The sequence below is a fragment of the Toxorhynchites rutilus genome, chromosome 1 (assembly GCF_029784135.1).
Source record: "Toxorhynchites rutilus septentrionalis strain SRP chromosome 1, ASM2978413v1, whole genome shotgun sequence".
NCBI lineage: Eukaryota > Metazoa > Arthropoda > Insecta > Diptera > Culicidae > Toxorhynchites > Toxorhynchites rutilus.
Window position 1 is genome coordinate 137,894,737 of NC_073744.1, and position 16,496 is coordinate 137,911,232.

Sequence of the window (16,496 nt, forward strand, 5' to 3'; positions counted from 1 at the left end):
GTAAACCTGCCCGTTTGCCGTGCCGGTCATCACGAAGGGGGCGCTCCGCTTTCCGCAAGAGCAGATCGCTTGCCACACCATGTACTTTTTGGCAAACTTGGATAGTTTCTGCTTGCGAATCTCCTCCGGAACGCTGAATTTGTCCTCTGCGGAGAAGAACAACAGGCCCGGCAGCTGACGAAAGTCCGCTTTGACGTAGGTTTCGTCATCCATTACCAGGCAATGCGGCTTCGTCAGCATTTCGGTGTACAGCTTCCGGGCTCGCGTCTTCCCCACCATGTTTTGCCTTTCGTCGCGGTTAGGAGCCTTCTGAACCTTGTATGTACGCAGGCCCTCCCGCTGCTTGGTCCGCTGGACGAATAAACTTGACAAATTCAGCTTATTGGCGACATCCCGGACCGAACATCTCGGATCACGTCTAAACTGCTTAACTACGCGCTTGTGATCTTTTTCACTGACGGAGCATCCATTTTTGCCGTTCTTCACCTTCCGGTCGATGGTTAGGTTCTCGAAGTATCGTTTTAGTACTCTGCTGACCGTGGATTGGACGATTCCCAGCATCTTACCGATGTCCCGATGTGACAACTCCGGATTCTCGAAATGAGTGCACAGGATTAATTCACGACGCTCTTTTTCGTTCGACGACATTTTTCCAAATTTACGAAAAATTGACAGTGAAGCATGGCCAACGTGATCTATACACTCTTATCTGATTATAAGCGAAAGCTGAAGATATAATTCCTTAAAATTAAATTTCTACAGCGTTTTTTCCGTGATGCAATTTGATGTGACACACCCTTTAAATTACCGAAAGACGTGGTCTTACTTTGATCGCAGTTGATTGAAAAATCCAAAACGAAATGTATTTGGTCGCAGCATTATATGAGTAGGAAGCAAATAGTCGCTCGAAAATTACATGATTTTCGCGATGTGAAAAATTTTCCGTTTTTCATGTTATGCATCCAATATTGGATACGAAAATCATCTACTGATGGGGAAAAATAATATTCAAAAGCTTTCCTGTTAATTGCGATTGATTGAAAAATCACAAAACCAAATGTATTTGGTTGCAGTGTTGTATGGATAGAAAACATTAAAAAAAACTCTTTCGCATGAATGTATTTTTCAATTCCCAGGGGAACTGGTAGGTTATTTTTCAGCAACGATGATACCAACGAGGATTCCGCGCGTGTATGTGTGTGTGGCGGCTGCTCCGATGTTTCAAGCGGAACCGTGGCATCACTCTCCTCCTGATGGAGACGTAGTCCTACGTCAAAACTAACCATCTAAATCGACAAAGCTACGATATGATAATCCCAATCTTGAATTCTAAACATTTGATCAAACAGCATAGGGCTGCTCGATACTTTTAACAAATGATGCAGTCAAATTTTAGCAAGAGTGTATACAACAACCTTCAAAGAAATGAGTAATTTGAAGCTTCAGTACTAATTTTCCAACAATTTTTTGTATGAAACAAAAATTTATACAGATTGCGATACAGATTTCTAAAGAAAAAGTACGGATGAAAAAGATTTTAGTATAACTGTGGTAAAAATAAGACTGCTTGCATAATACTGACTGCCCTCTGTTGCTTTTTGTAGTATATTTTGCCCCAGATCAACAGAATGAATTGTTCGTTCCAGCCTGAAAAATCTGAAATCACGATGCTACATGAAGAGCTCATAGATTTTTATCTAACCTTTCTAACTAATATCTGCGAGAAATCTCGCGTTGTTTCAATGTCCAATGCTTCTGAATTTGAAAATCATTTGAATAGCGGCTAGAATATTTATGTTGGGATGGCAGCAGAAGAAACGATCAGAACAGTATATAGCGACGGCAGATCATTTTTAAGGATATTTGTAGCCAGTGGCGTAGCGTGACCGTGTGACACCCGAGGCGGGTTGTCTTGGGTTTCACCCCTCCAATGAAACCTTGTCATCAAGTCTTTGTCTATCTTTTGACGTAGGACTACGTCTAACAGGAAGATAGAGAGGGTAAAATGGAAATCTAAATACTGAACATTTAGGAAAACATGAAAACTTTAGAATGCTTATAACTCGAGCTTTCGCAAAGATGTTTGCATCTATTGATAGGGAATATTCCTACACATCTATTACATTGACTAAACGTTTATTTTTCCCGAGATAAATAATTGAATAATTATGAAATGTCAAGCATTATCTAAACGTGCTAAATCCCATGTTTTGATTGGCACGATTTGTGCGCTTCAAATTGTACCTACCAGAAGGAGCAGCTAGAATAACAACGAAATACGTTTCCCCAATGTACACTTCAAAACCAAGGAGCCTCGGGAAATCGTCATTGTAAATACATGAAAAATGCATATACTTTTGTACTCCCTTGCATTTTTGCAGACCGGAATGTGTTTCCCCAACACAGACTGCAAAACCAAGTAAACATGTTAATGAATTATTATGGATCGTTATTGAATAATATATAACGGTACTGGTTAGAGACTACATATTATTAGCATGGAAATATAAGATAATAGTTATGACGCTGGTATTTCTGCCAGTACTTCTGGCTATGCCGAATTTCACTTTCAGACGGAGAAACGTTAACCGGACAGTTTATAGAAATTACCTTCTTCCGAACTTTAAATTGGCAGAAGTCAGTCAAACTACACTCTACGATGGTTTATTAACGAATGAAGATTTGTACATTACGCGCCCTATTTATATGATACACGCTCTGAATTCTATTGTGGATGGTATCTCTGCTGGGGTTGTTCTAGAATGTTCGTTATAAACAATAGACCATATATTATAGCAATAGAGTTTGTCTGACCCTGTCTGATACCTTTCTAGAAAAGTCAGTTTGTTCTCTGGTCAATTGTTATTGTTTCGATATCGCCTTTCGTGGTAAGTTGATTGTTTTAAAATAATACCTTTAAGTTTGAATTTACTTTTCAGGTAATTGTGTACCCTTTGGAGAATAAAAATGAGGTATGTAACAATTCATTTAACAAACTAATCCATATTGTATTTTTCAGGTGAGCCTTTTGTATTTTAGTGTTTAGTTTAGTTTTAGTTTATAAAGAAGTGAATAAAGTGCGAATTAATAAATTGTGTTTTTTCTTATACAAGTTCCGTTTGGCTCTGGCCGGAACAACTGGGTATTCTACTTCGTGAATTCTATATTATTATTTTTACAAAACACATCACACTAAAACACATTGTTCAGTAAAAACATATCTAAAGTTCACAAAAAATAGATCTTGTGTATATTTCATAATCATACATGCTATGCATCAATGCTCTTTCGTAAAATTTACTTCAATTAGCTGCGACCAGTACGACACCTTGTAACATCCGTTCATATTGGCCTAAAGCGATGACTCTGCCATCACTAAAATAAAGCTGAGTCGCAGACAACAAAATCTGCCAAATGTCAATTGACAGGGTCATTGTAAGCTCTGCGCCAGCTCATCTGGGGGACCCCGCGTCCTTAACAATGGAATGGTTTGAGCAAAGGAGAGGTCGCGTCCATGAATGGGGCAACTACCGTCGCTCAAAAGGATAGGGCATAATTGTGCTCGGCCTGTCGGCATTGTTCCCTTTTGTCCGTTTTATGTGGTCTTTCTTTCTGTTCGTGACTGTCTCCGGAAGTAGAAGTGCGCGTCGTGTAAAGTAAATGTTTTAATTTAAATATGTAGATAAGTGTAGTTTTCAGTAATGTTTAGTGTTGTTTGTTTATTAGGTTTCGTATTACGTCCACGTCGTTGATAATTGTGGACGTCGTTAGAGTTTAAAAAGTATACAAAGAAAAGGTAATGAGAAAAATGATTCGAACGGGGACGCCACGGTGGTTAACTTCTGCTGGTCAGGCCTTTTCTTTATTATCTACAGTCGAGGACGCAGAAGATCGAAGAGGACACGACAGGAAGAGGCCCTAAAGAAGGGACTATCAGTACCGTTCCAGTTAAGAACCGAAGGCCATCTGATTAGGGAACGGAATTTTCCTCCCACGCACGCCGAAAACCATCAGACCGCAAGTACCGTGTGCTTTAAACCCCCCCCGAAATATATAGAAATCACTGCCATTACCTTCAGTGTCATTCCCTTTTAACAAACAGCCCTGAACATACATTCTTTGACGTTATTCCGGGCTCATAAAGGTAGCCGTCACCCCTCGTCCGTAGTCGGTTGTAGAGAAGGTTTCACCACAGGAGCCTTGGGAACGGTAGCAAGAGAGGCTCCCCACGAGTGACGCGAGTGGCTTTATTTAGGGTAGATAAACGGGAAAGGGTAAACTCCTGGGAAATTGTGGGTTGTGTGGTTCTTCTTGAGTCTGAATCAGCAGTTTGCAACGACCCTGAGTAATCGCGAGCAGAAGGCATTACAACCTACATTAAAATTTAACACGACCACAAAGGGTTAAAATGTCAGTCCTTGGCAGTCTTCAGAATGCAACTCGGTGCTGATGCGCAAAAAGATTTTTGTACCCAGTTGAGCTCCCACACCTTGTACATTCATGCGCTCCGAAACACAGATGAAATGTTTCGTTGTCAGCGCCGTTCTTATGCCCAATTTTAAGCTGAGTTTTACGCTGAAACTTGCGCCGTATTTCTATACTGCGCGCTTGAATCTGGATTACTCTCTCTGTTGAGGCATTTTTCTTCACACAAGCGTATACGGTTCAAATGGGGGCCCGTTGTTGTTTTTATGCTTTGCTTAGAACGAACGAAGACAAAGCGGGCGCTAGAATTTGATGTGTATGTGTGTGGGTGTATAGAATGAGACGCGTATCACACAAGTGAGAAGAAATGTTTAGTATCTGAGTTCTGCGCCGGGTACATTTTGCGCTGTCGTGCTTATGAATTTTGTGCTCTTCGCACCAAGAGAGAATACGAGTTTTCTTTGAGCGCGCGCTGATGAAAATTAAACTCAAGCGCAGCGCTGAGTTTGTTTTCTGAAGACTGGTCCTTGATTTGGTCCTACGTCTCCTCGATTATGTCCCTGACATTACCAACCGGTCATTGTTAATAAAGAATACCAAACATAAAAACTTATTTATCATATTATTAGATAAAACGAACAAGAAATCACAAAATCTTCACGAGTTTCGACCTAGAAGCAGCAAAATGTCTGAACACATCGTCAAAGTCAATTGAGTTAGTACATTCACTTTCGATTGACAATAGAATCGATCCATTTCCAGAAATGCAAACGGTTAGTAACAGGTTAAATCTCATTGTAGGTTTTGGAAGAATTTCTTGGAAATCTCAGTTCACGTTAAACATCGTATGCAGTCTAACGTCCTGGTTATTTGCAGCAGCCTTCAAATGTCTATGGAGTCCTGATATCTCTAACAGAAGCTTCAAAAAAGCTTTTCGAAAATTCGTCGTGCAAATTTGCTAATTTGAGAATCGACGTTTCAATTCGCTGTTAAATGTTGATCACATGTGCCGGAATTGATTTTCTTCAATAATTTCGATTACTTCTTTGGACAATTAATTCTTGGTAAAAATTATCAATGCATTTCAACTTTCCTGTCCTATTTTCCTCCTCAATTGTTAGCAAGGGTCTGGTAGGTCTTTCGCTTAACTTGCTTATGTTATGACGAATTGTCCTTTAAATTTCCATTCATAATCGTTAGGTTTTAATTAAATCTTCGAATAACCTTTTCAGCTAGATTCCTTTTAGCAATAAGAAAAATTAGAGCCTGTTCACAACGTTATCCAGAGATAACCCCTTGGTTTGCAAATAGTTCTGCGCAAGATCTACACATCGCACCAGAAGAACAGATAACAAAGAAATGTAAAACTATCCAAGTTCCCGGCAGGATCCCTCGAAACTTCAATGGATGTAATCAGCCATCGTACCTCGCATAAATTGGTTTCACAGCATCATAATTTAAATTTCTTACTAAATAATACTATCAATCGCTGACGGGTGTGACACTCATTCAAAATCTTGAACGATTTTTCTTCGAAAAAAAAATAAACATATCATAATCGAGGGTGACACACTAGGCCACTGTTTGTTGCCGTTATTTTGTAGAGCTGATCAATCAAATGAGAAAAAGATCCGATTTAAATGATACTACTATTTCAAATGATCCTACTATTTCGTTGCAACACCAACAGTTCGAATTTCAACAAGATACATTCATACATTGTAGATTATATATTTAACGTCAATTCCGTTCAAAAGAGTTGTTTGAATGAATAGAAGCATAGTTTTGCTGGAATGTGAATTTTTTGTGACGATATCCCCGCAAAAACGGTAAGAGAAAGGATTTCAGAACACACATGTAATCCTTGAATGATGTGAAAGCTATTTTGAGCATTCCGGCTGCGCAGAATCACGCCCAAACCATGCACGAGCCTCTACCAAAATTCCTGATTGAAAAATACTGTTCCTTCTTCCGTAAATCACACCAGTACCCGTTGAAATCATCAGGACCATCCAAATTGAACATGTTTTCGTCAGTGAAGATAACCTATACATTGAAGAACTCTTCGTTATGGTATATAGCAAAATGTATTCTTTTGGAAAAGAGCAATTTCTCTGATACCAACATTTTCTTGGTAAAATGCATCGTTTTGTCTCTTCTCTCTCCGTGAGGACTTTTCCCTTCGGCAATTTTCAGATTTAATTGATCAAAACAACTAAAACAACGGAAAATGTAACTGGTCTTATAGAAACTTGACAGTTGAAAATACGAATACATTCGTTTACGCTCAGCGCTTGCACACACACATATGAAAATCATGCAGTGTATGGTAGTCACCAATACCTACACACTAGAATATAAATTGAAGCATTGTTTGTTCACAATGATACAAGGTCTCCGTAGCCATATTGGTTGCACGTTCGCTTAGTAAGCGATCGATCGTGAGTTCAAAATTCAGGGCCCTCATTGACCAGCTTTGTGTTGTTACAGAATAACTACGTCCACGCAACAATCATCAGCGCTGGAGATCGATCCACGGTCGGAAAAGATCGATTCATCCGTACAACTGCTCTGCTCTGCAAGACACATCGGGCTGCTGTTCTATAAATAACTCATCAATGATCAATCAACTGTGTCCGCTGTCCGGTCTAACTGGATAATGGAAGAACAGAAGGAAAACTCTTACGCCTAAATGGCTACTGTGTAAATGTGTACCGTATGCAATGGTATAGAAGGGAATACTCTAACGCCGAAAAATGGCAACTGTGTAATGTGCTAATTATAGATATGATAAACATGTGACATGTACACGATTAAAATCCGGCTCTGTTACAGCTAAAATGCTAATGAGCCTAAAATAAACAAAAGGGATAAAAAAGCAGCAAGATCATCACCTGGTCTTATAGAAGTTGGACAGAGTGTAGTGCTGGAAGAGTAAAGTTTTCCAAGGGCTTTTTTCAAGGCTAGTGACGAATGAACTGAAAATATTCAAAGTCTCTATAATTCATTACCTGACCTGACATGAGCTTGAGAGGCGAATGAACTGAAGAGTGGAAAGCCTTTATAATGCAATACTCCTTCTCCTCGACATGAGTTTGAACAGAGCTTCATTTGATGGTGCTGAAAGCGAACGACAACGAAGTTCCTCTGTCAAAGCAGTTGGAGAAGGAGTTTGGATTGAAGCTGTCGACATTGGCCCTCTGCAGGGCTAGAGACGAATTAACTCTCAGAGTTTAAAGTCTGTATAATTCAATATCAGTCAGTCAGTGATGAGCTCATTTCGCATTCAAACTCTGTACCGTGAACCTCGAAATATGAAACAATATAATGTTTACACAAGTGTTTATTTTTTGTAGTTTGAAAATACACGTTCCATTGCGAACAAACGTTGTATAGGAAGTGTTTTCATGTTTCTACGATGGGGTTTTACAAAATCTGGAGAACGAATTCCTTGTCTTGAAAGTAAAAATGCTCCGGAAGCAAATCTCCGTTTCAGGAAACAAACATTTCTTGGATTGGTGAACAAAAATTGCATGGCTAAAAGAATTAATGGTTCACTCATAATTCCGGTGCTTCGATGTCTTGTTTCTAACGATCTCACTATGCCTCACTTCTCGGCATACGTCGAGCGATTTTTTGCTGAATATAATCAGAACAAAAAAAGCCTCGAAATCGACTCAGCAACAACACGATGAACGCAATTTTAAGATCGAAAGATTTGATTGAACATCGTGACGGCAGATTGAAAATTTTATTGAATGAAGGTATGCAATCTAAATTTAGAGAGACTATTTATGAGCATCATCATAAGCACGTGTAATTCGAGGATCGGCAAGCCTTTGCAAGTTAATGTACGTTTACAGCAAATGAAGTATTTGTAGTAAATAAATGTAAATATGAGGTTATTAAGAGAATTTAATATTTTGTGCACCCGTGGCCGAGTGGTTAGCGTCTCACATTATCATGTCGGGTGTTCGGGTTCGATTCCCGTTCTGGCCGGGTGATCTTTCGTTAAAGAAATTTCCTTCGACTTGCACTGTGGGCACGCGTATTCAAGAGCTTGCCCCTCGGAATACATTCAAGGCGTGTTATTTGGCTTAAGAAATCTCAACTTAGTATTAGCAAATGACGCTAGTTAGTAAATACGTTGAGACGGCAAAAGTTCCACAGGGAACGTTAACGCCATTCAAGAAGAAGAATATTTTGTAGAAAATAAAAGAGTATTTTTCCATACTAATAAACAAGATTTTCAATGGTCAAATTTTTGGTACAGATTTTTGGAAGAAAAAGTATAGATGAAAACGATTTCTACCCCTTCCGGTACACGAAAAAAACGTGGCAACACTGATATGAATGTGACATGTTTTCTACCGGGGGTTCGGGCTAGATTTCCGTTCTTGTCGGAGAATTTTTCTTCAAAGAAATTTCTTCCGATTTGCACTGTGGTCACCCGTATTCTAGTGCTTGCCACTCAGAAAACATTCAAGACGTGTTATTCGTGTATATAGAATTTTCAACTGAGTATTTAAAAAATTACGCAAGTAATACCACGTCTAGGCGGCGAAGTTACTTCAGAAACGTTAGTGTCATTTAAGAAGAATATGTTTTCTGATTTTGTACCCTTAAATATAGACATAGTTCTAAGACAGAAAACAAGACCTCGCAGCCCAATACAAAGTTAGTGATGTTCCGAATAGCTCAAGTTTACGGTTGTTAAATACAGTAAGCCTATTGATTCGAACTGGATAAATAGGAAATTGAAAATCCGGCAGACATGTTAATTGTCACTGCGAATGACGATACCTCTTATAATAAAATGCTAATAAATATTACAACCTTTAATACATCACAACAACCAATAAATCTAATGAATATCGCTCATCACAACATCATCATTACCTCTATCCACGACCTATTTCATAAGTATTCTGTTAATATGTTACCATATTGCAACACGATTGCCACGTGGCCTAACGCTTCAATTTCCGGCAGCTCGCTCCCCTTTCGATTTATCATCTGCTTCCACCCCTCGAAGCAAACTTCCCCGGATAAAAATTCCGATCAAAATCAAAACAACTCAATTTTCCGAGGTCTAGATTGTGATTCTCTCCCGTTTGATGCCCGCATGTGCCTACGCGTTTCATAATAATTGCGTTATGATAGAAGCGCTTAGAAAGGACGAATGTTATCTTCACTGTATATCTATGCACCCCTTCGTAGTTCGAAGCCGGCTATCAAAATATCTATGAGCTGCTGTCGGCACTTGTTTATATACGGGTTAATTATGCTAATTTTTAGAACAAATCATTTCAATGTAAATAAGAACATTAATGATTTTTCCAACGCATTCCATTTTGCTAATAGATGTTCAAAATAATTAACGGCGACAGTTATGTGAGTCACATTTTTTACTTGTATTCGTCCTCGACTGGTACTCTGGTTATTCTCGAACAACATGACAGCAAAACTCTGACGAAGAGGAAAGATACTCAAGAAGCGCTCTTTTATCGTCTTTTAATGACAGTACAAGCATGTAAAAGGTTAGGTTTCCATTTTATCCCCCACATCGAAAGGCCTGTCAGGTGTATGAGAAGTCATCTTCTCGCGAACGAACATATTGATGAAAAAATAATAAAACTATTGATAGGTAGTCTGGAAGCTCGCTGCATAGAAAAATTGCGGTCGAAGAATTTTTTTGATATCAATAGTCTCCATAGACAACTATTCACATTATCAGCAAATTATAGTGCAGCGTCAGCAAACTTTGCGCCCATTGGGTAGAGGTCGTCACTTTTTGTAATTATCGCTGCAATCGATTGCAGCAAGCTTTTATATTATGTGACTAATGGTTCCAGCATTAGCTATGCGGTTATTAATTCTCATCAAAGCATGACCCCCTTTGAGGTATCGACCAGCGTGACAATTGGCATACATTCCAGCAGGTGCGATCGACGTGTGATCGGGCAGAATTAATCAACGTGGAGTGAGGCGAATACGTCGGATGTGGTATCCGTTTGCAAGTTTTTATTGTAATGACAGTTACCAGGTTTGTGTTTGCCATGAATGGCTCTTGAGACTGACGGGGCTATTATGTAACAACATTAATCTGCTAAATGACATTGCTCAAATTAAATTGGTAGCACACCTCACCGAGAGAATTTTTTCATCATAGTACACTATCCAGCAGCGGTCTGTGGTTTGCTTACCGCCACATGGCCTTGCGGTAGGGCCATATAACAATATCTTGAAGTTTCCCAACTAACATGATTAAAACTCATGTGTGTTTTTCTGACAGTAAATTGCACAGAAAGTTTATTTTTCATTTTCATTTGTTTCCGATATTTTGGTCTTTTACATCTACACAGACCAAGATAAAAGTTTGTTCTTAAAATATTCGAAACACCAAAATACTTGAAGGTTTGAGCTTTAAAAAGAATGTATATCCCATCTTTATGCATTAATTTTTCACAAAGTTACAGCATTTCAAAAATCATCTAAACATTTCGACTTTGCATTCTTTTCCTCTAATTATTTTGTCTAGTGTGGCATTTGAATAACACCAAGTAATAATTTTCATTCATATTTCAATAATTTAAAACTGCTTTCGGGCATGTTAATGTGACAGAGAGTCAATCGCCATTACTCCGTAACACGATCGGGTTTGAAATTAGCACGATGTTGCATTCTGTAACCCGAACGAGATCGACTTGTAGAATCCATCCGAGATTCACACGTTCTAAAATCCATCCGAGATATAAATCCAATCGACATATGCAAAAGACGCTCCATTGCCTTGAGGCGAAACAAAATTGTATCAGATAGTGATTTTATATTATTTATTTTATATTATGAAGTTATCGGAAATAGGGTAGGGCGGAGCTAGTTGGTCATAGGGTTGGTCAGTAAGTTGGTCAGTGACGATATCTTGGAATCTGAGCGTCCACAAAACTAGCGATCTATGGAAGAAAAATAGCGAATTGCTGATACAATATAATAAGCAAATTGGAAAAACTTGTTATTAAGAAGGTTGAAAAATACTGATTTTCTTTTTTTTCCTCCACTCACCCCCATCTCGAAGAAACTCTTATTCGAGAATCCTAGAGTTGGGCACCAATTATTTTTTGCTGAAAAAAAAATTATTAAGACAATTTACAATTCCACGGCACAAAACAAGATTTTTAGGTACGAGGTGAGCGAACAATAACATGTAAAGCAAAGATGTATGGATCCCAGTGAAAATAGTATTTCTTTTAAGGGATCCAATATAATATAAAAATATAACATAGTAAAAAAGATAAATAGAAACAACAAAAATTTGAATATAATGCCAAAAATCATTCACGGTTTGCGCATTATAAAATGAGGGGCTAGTTTGTAACCTGATTTCCAGGTTCCTTGGCGACAGATTGAGGAAGTCCGTCGATTGCCATATAAATACATCACACTTACACAACAGAACAACAGAACAGAACATACCTCGGCTGGGGCAAGCTGGGAAGAGAATCAGTAGTGGTCAGTGGGTATAATTTCATCTTCTCTACTCTCTCTAGAGAACTGGAACCCAAGAAGGAAGCTGGTCACTCAATTTCGAGGATATAAAAGGAGCCAGTGTAGAAAGACGAGGCCTCTTATTTGCTGGATCAAAATTTGAAAACAGCTGCGCCAGCTAATATCAGCCTTCTTCCATCCTGGCCACGTTCCGTTCCGTTTATCGAAGAGAGGACCACATACCCAGCCCAGCCCGATTGGAGACACACTACACAGACATACATACACTGATACACTTCACATGAATTTCAAATAAATATTGTAAGTACATTTCAAACCCTTGCCATCATTTGTATGGTATCGCACAGTTTTCCCTTTTGTGTGGAGTGACGTGGGAAATCTTCAACGGTTCCCTAGACTTCGGACCTGGACGTCGTCTCGTAGAGGGCACCTGGGTCGAGTGACCAGGCTCTTCGCGACGCCCGAACAATTTATAAATTTTTTTTTGTCTCCATCTCATGCGCTTCCGGGCAAGGAGGTGACAAGTTGGTCACACAAATTGCTCGTTTGAGAGCAACACATATAAAATTTTCAGGTATGCTGTGTTTCATTACGCAAACTATAAATAAATATAGAAAGCATATGTTTTACTGCTAAACCAAGTGTATTTGGAACGAGACAAACACCACACAAACCACTTGCAATATAATTGTTATATTTATATTTTTTGCTGTAAAATTTTCATTAAATATAATAAACGCTCACATTGAATATCAGAACTCATAAAGGGTGTGTCACATCAAATTGCATCACGGAAAAAACGCTGTAGAAATTTAATTTTTAGGAATTATATCTTCAGCTTTCGCTTATAATCAGATAAGAGTGTATAGATCACGTTGGCCATGCTTCACTGTCAATTTTTCATAAATTTGGAAAAATGTCGTCGAACGAAAAAGAGCGTCGTGAATTAATCCTGTGCACTCATTTCGAGAATCCGGAGTTGTCACATCGGGACATCGGTAAGATGCTGGGAATTGTCCAATCCACGGTCAGCAGAGTACTAAAACGATGCTTCGAGAACCTAACCATCGACCGGAAGGTGAAGAACGGCAAAAATGGATGCTCCGTCAGTGAAAAAGATCCCAAGCGCGTAGTTAAGCAGTTTAGACGTGATCCGAGAAGTTCGGTCCGGGATGTCGCCAATAAGCTGAATTTGTCAAGTTCATTCGTCCAGCGGACCAAGCAGCGGGAGGGCCTGCGTACATACAAGGTTCAGAAGGCTCCTAACCGCGACGAAAGGCAAAACATGGTGGGGAAGACGCGAGCCCGGAAACTGTACACCGAAATGCTGACGAAGCCGCATTGCCTGATAATGGACGACGAAACCTACGTCAAAGCGGACTTTCGTCAGCTGCCGGGCCTGTTGTTCTTCTCCGCAGAGGACAAATTCAGCGTTCCGGAGGAGATTCGCAAGCAGAAACTATCCAAGTTTGCCAAAAAGTACATGATGTGGCAAGCGATCTGCTCTTGCGGAATGCGGAGCGCCCCCTTCGTGATGACCGGCACGGTAAACGTGCAGGTTTACCTTAAGGAGTGCCTACAGAAGCGCTAACTACCACTATTGAAGCAGCACGAGGGCCCGACCATCTTCTGGCCGGATCTCGCTTCGTGCCACCATTCAAAGGACGTGTTGGAGTGGTACGAAGCCAACGGGGTCACCTTCGTGACAAAGGAAATGAACTCGTCCAACGCGCCGGAGCTTCGCCCAATAGAGAAATATTGGGCGATTATGAAGCAGGCCCTCCGGAAGAACCCAAAAGTTGTCAAATCGGAGGCGGACTTCAAGAGAAAATGGATTTCTGTTCAAAAAAAACTACAACCTGACGTTGTACAGAACCTTATGGACGGGGTAAAGAGGAAGGTGCGAGCATACGGGCTTGGGCTCGAAGTATGAATAAAAAGAAAATGCCAAAAGTTGTTTAATAGTTTTTATTTTACTGTCTAAAATTTTCAAAAGGATCGGTCCACTGGGCGAATTTCTACAGCGTTTTTTCCGTAATGCAATTTGATGTGACACACCCTTTAATAATGCATTTAGTAATGTAGCATACCTGGAGACTATTTCTATATACTTTGGGGTGAACGGTACAAATGTCATCAAAACAAATGCAAGCAAGAATGCGAGCGGTTGTGCGTCGCAGGGATGCCAGGCAATGTTTCTCAAAAGTATTGATATGGTACGAAAAAATGTCTTCACCATAATATCGGAGGAAAGTTCTTCACACAAAAACGGAACTGTTATAACTCTATTTGTTTATTTCAGCTTTGAGATTCTGGTTGTAACTCAAACCATATCCATGAAACTAATTGTAGGAAAGGCATGTAACCGGAAAACCTTCGATTTGTGAAGTGGCCATTTGAAAGATCTAGGATAATCTATTGTATAGTAGGGCCAAAATAATAGAAATTCAATGTCACAATCATTCGAATTTTCGAGCGCAAATGAACTAATGTCTTCTAGAGACAATATGTATTCAGACCGCTTCGTTCGCCGAGCCTAAAGCCCTACTTTTTTGACGATATTTTCGGCCAATATTTAGAATTACATGGAAATAATATCTTTCAAAAATCCACGTACGCTATCATACTGAAATGTCTTCACATATTTCATAATGTCTTCTAAATGTCATCACAAAACAAAATGTCTTCAAAATGAGGACATGTCTCCAAACATGGCATCTCTGGTTCGCAACAAAGTGGAAGAGAGACGAAATCGCTAGAAAAGATTGCCTGACTATTTTTCAACAACGATGATAATTTGAATTTTTTTTAGAGGCGAATGAACTGCAAAGTTTAAAGCCTCTTAAAAACAAAGAATAGAATCGAATCGAAATTTTCATTAATTTATTTTTTTCTATGTTACATGATATTAGTTAATTGTTTTTGTTCTGATTTAATTGATTAATTTTTAATGAAGGAAACTTCTAATGGTAAAACGTTTATTATTTGCTCAAAAAACAGGCCTATTTTTGACCAATTTACCCCGTGTGTGGGTTAGTTTAAAGTGACCAGATGGTCAAAGGTCTAACGTAGGACACAAAAAACAAAACGTTATGTATATACGTTATGTGAAAATAAACCATAGTTTAGCGAGTCTCATTTATTCGCGAAACACTCAACATGTGTCCTTGCAATTAAACCTGATCTGCATTATTTCTTTCTAAGTATCGTCATTTAGTTATGATTTAAAACTGCATTTGGGCATGTTAATGTGATAGAGAGTCAATCACCATTATTCCGTAACACGATCGGGTTTGAAATTAGCACGAAGTTGCATTCTGTTACCCGAGCGAGATCGACTTGTAAAATCCATCCGAGATTCACACGTTCACACGATATAAATCCAATCGACATATGCAAAAGACGCTCCATTGCCTTGAGGCGAAACAAAATTGTGTGTGATAGTGATTTTATATTGTTGATGAAGTTATGGACATTCTTGGAAAACTATAAAAAAAAATAGTTAGGTAAGGGTAAGAAATACATGTTTAAAGTATTTAAATAATACCAAGAAACGGTTTTATTCATATTTTAACAATTCAAAACTGCATTCGGGCATGTTAATCTGATATAGAGTAGATGGCTTCACAAATACGGATGAATTATTTTGACGTTTGTTTGGGTCAAGGCAGAACTTGTTTACTTGTTTCGCTTGTTTACCACTTCAGTTGGAGATGGGGTAGAAAGGCCGGTCCCATGCCGCTATGAGATTCCTGTTTGAATCACTTTAATAGTTTGTTCGGATGACCATCAGGGCTTCGTCATACCTGCCTTTTATGAAAACAATCAGCGATACAAAGAAGCTCAGACATTGTTGACATTGTGATATCCCCGCTTAGAACCCGTCCCCGATTCTTAACGGGTTAAAACTGTGTGATTGTCCCCGATTCAACACAAGCGGGTTACAACTATATGATTGCTACAGGATGCACAATTCTGACAACACAATTGAAAGGCATAGGAGTTGAAGAACGAGAAACAATCTGTGCGCAAACAAGTTGTTGTTGCGCTTTTGGTTCCATCTATACAAAATCATATTAATTCAAGAAATAAATGGACGTGATCATGACAACCCCGTTACACCCGTGTTCATTAATAAGCCGGCAGTTACATTGCTTGCAGTTTTGTATGAAAAAATGCCCGTACGAATCGTACGCAATCGTGAGATGTAAACAACTACATAGGATTTTATTGGTGTGGTTTAGGATTGTGCGACCTTTAGAAAAAGATCGATCTTGACGGATAGATTTTCTAAACTGCTTAGAGATCGATTTAGTGATTTAATCGGCACCAAAGAATCGATCTTTTGAAAATCGAATGCCATGTTTCCAATTTATTTACTTATTCTATATAAATGCCGTCTTTTCTTTAACCCTAGATTCATACACTATTCTTACGGTTACATTGTTCATAAACATCTTTCTCTGATACACCATACTTTTAAGGCCACCTAATTTAACTATTACGGAAGATATTAATAAAAATATACGATTATTAGTTGGAAAAAAGAGGATAGTAATGAG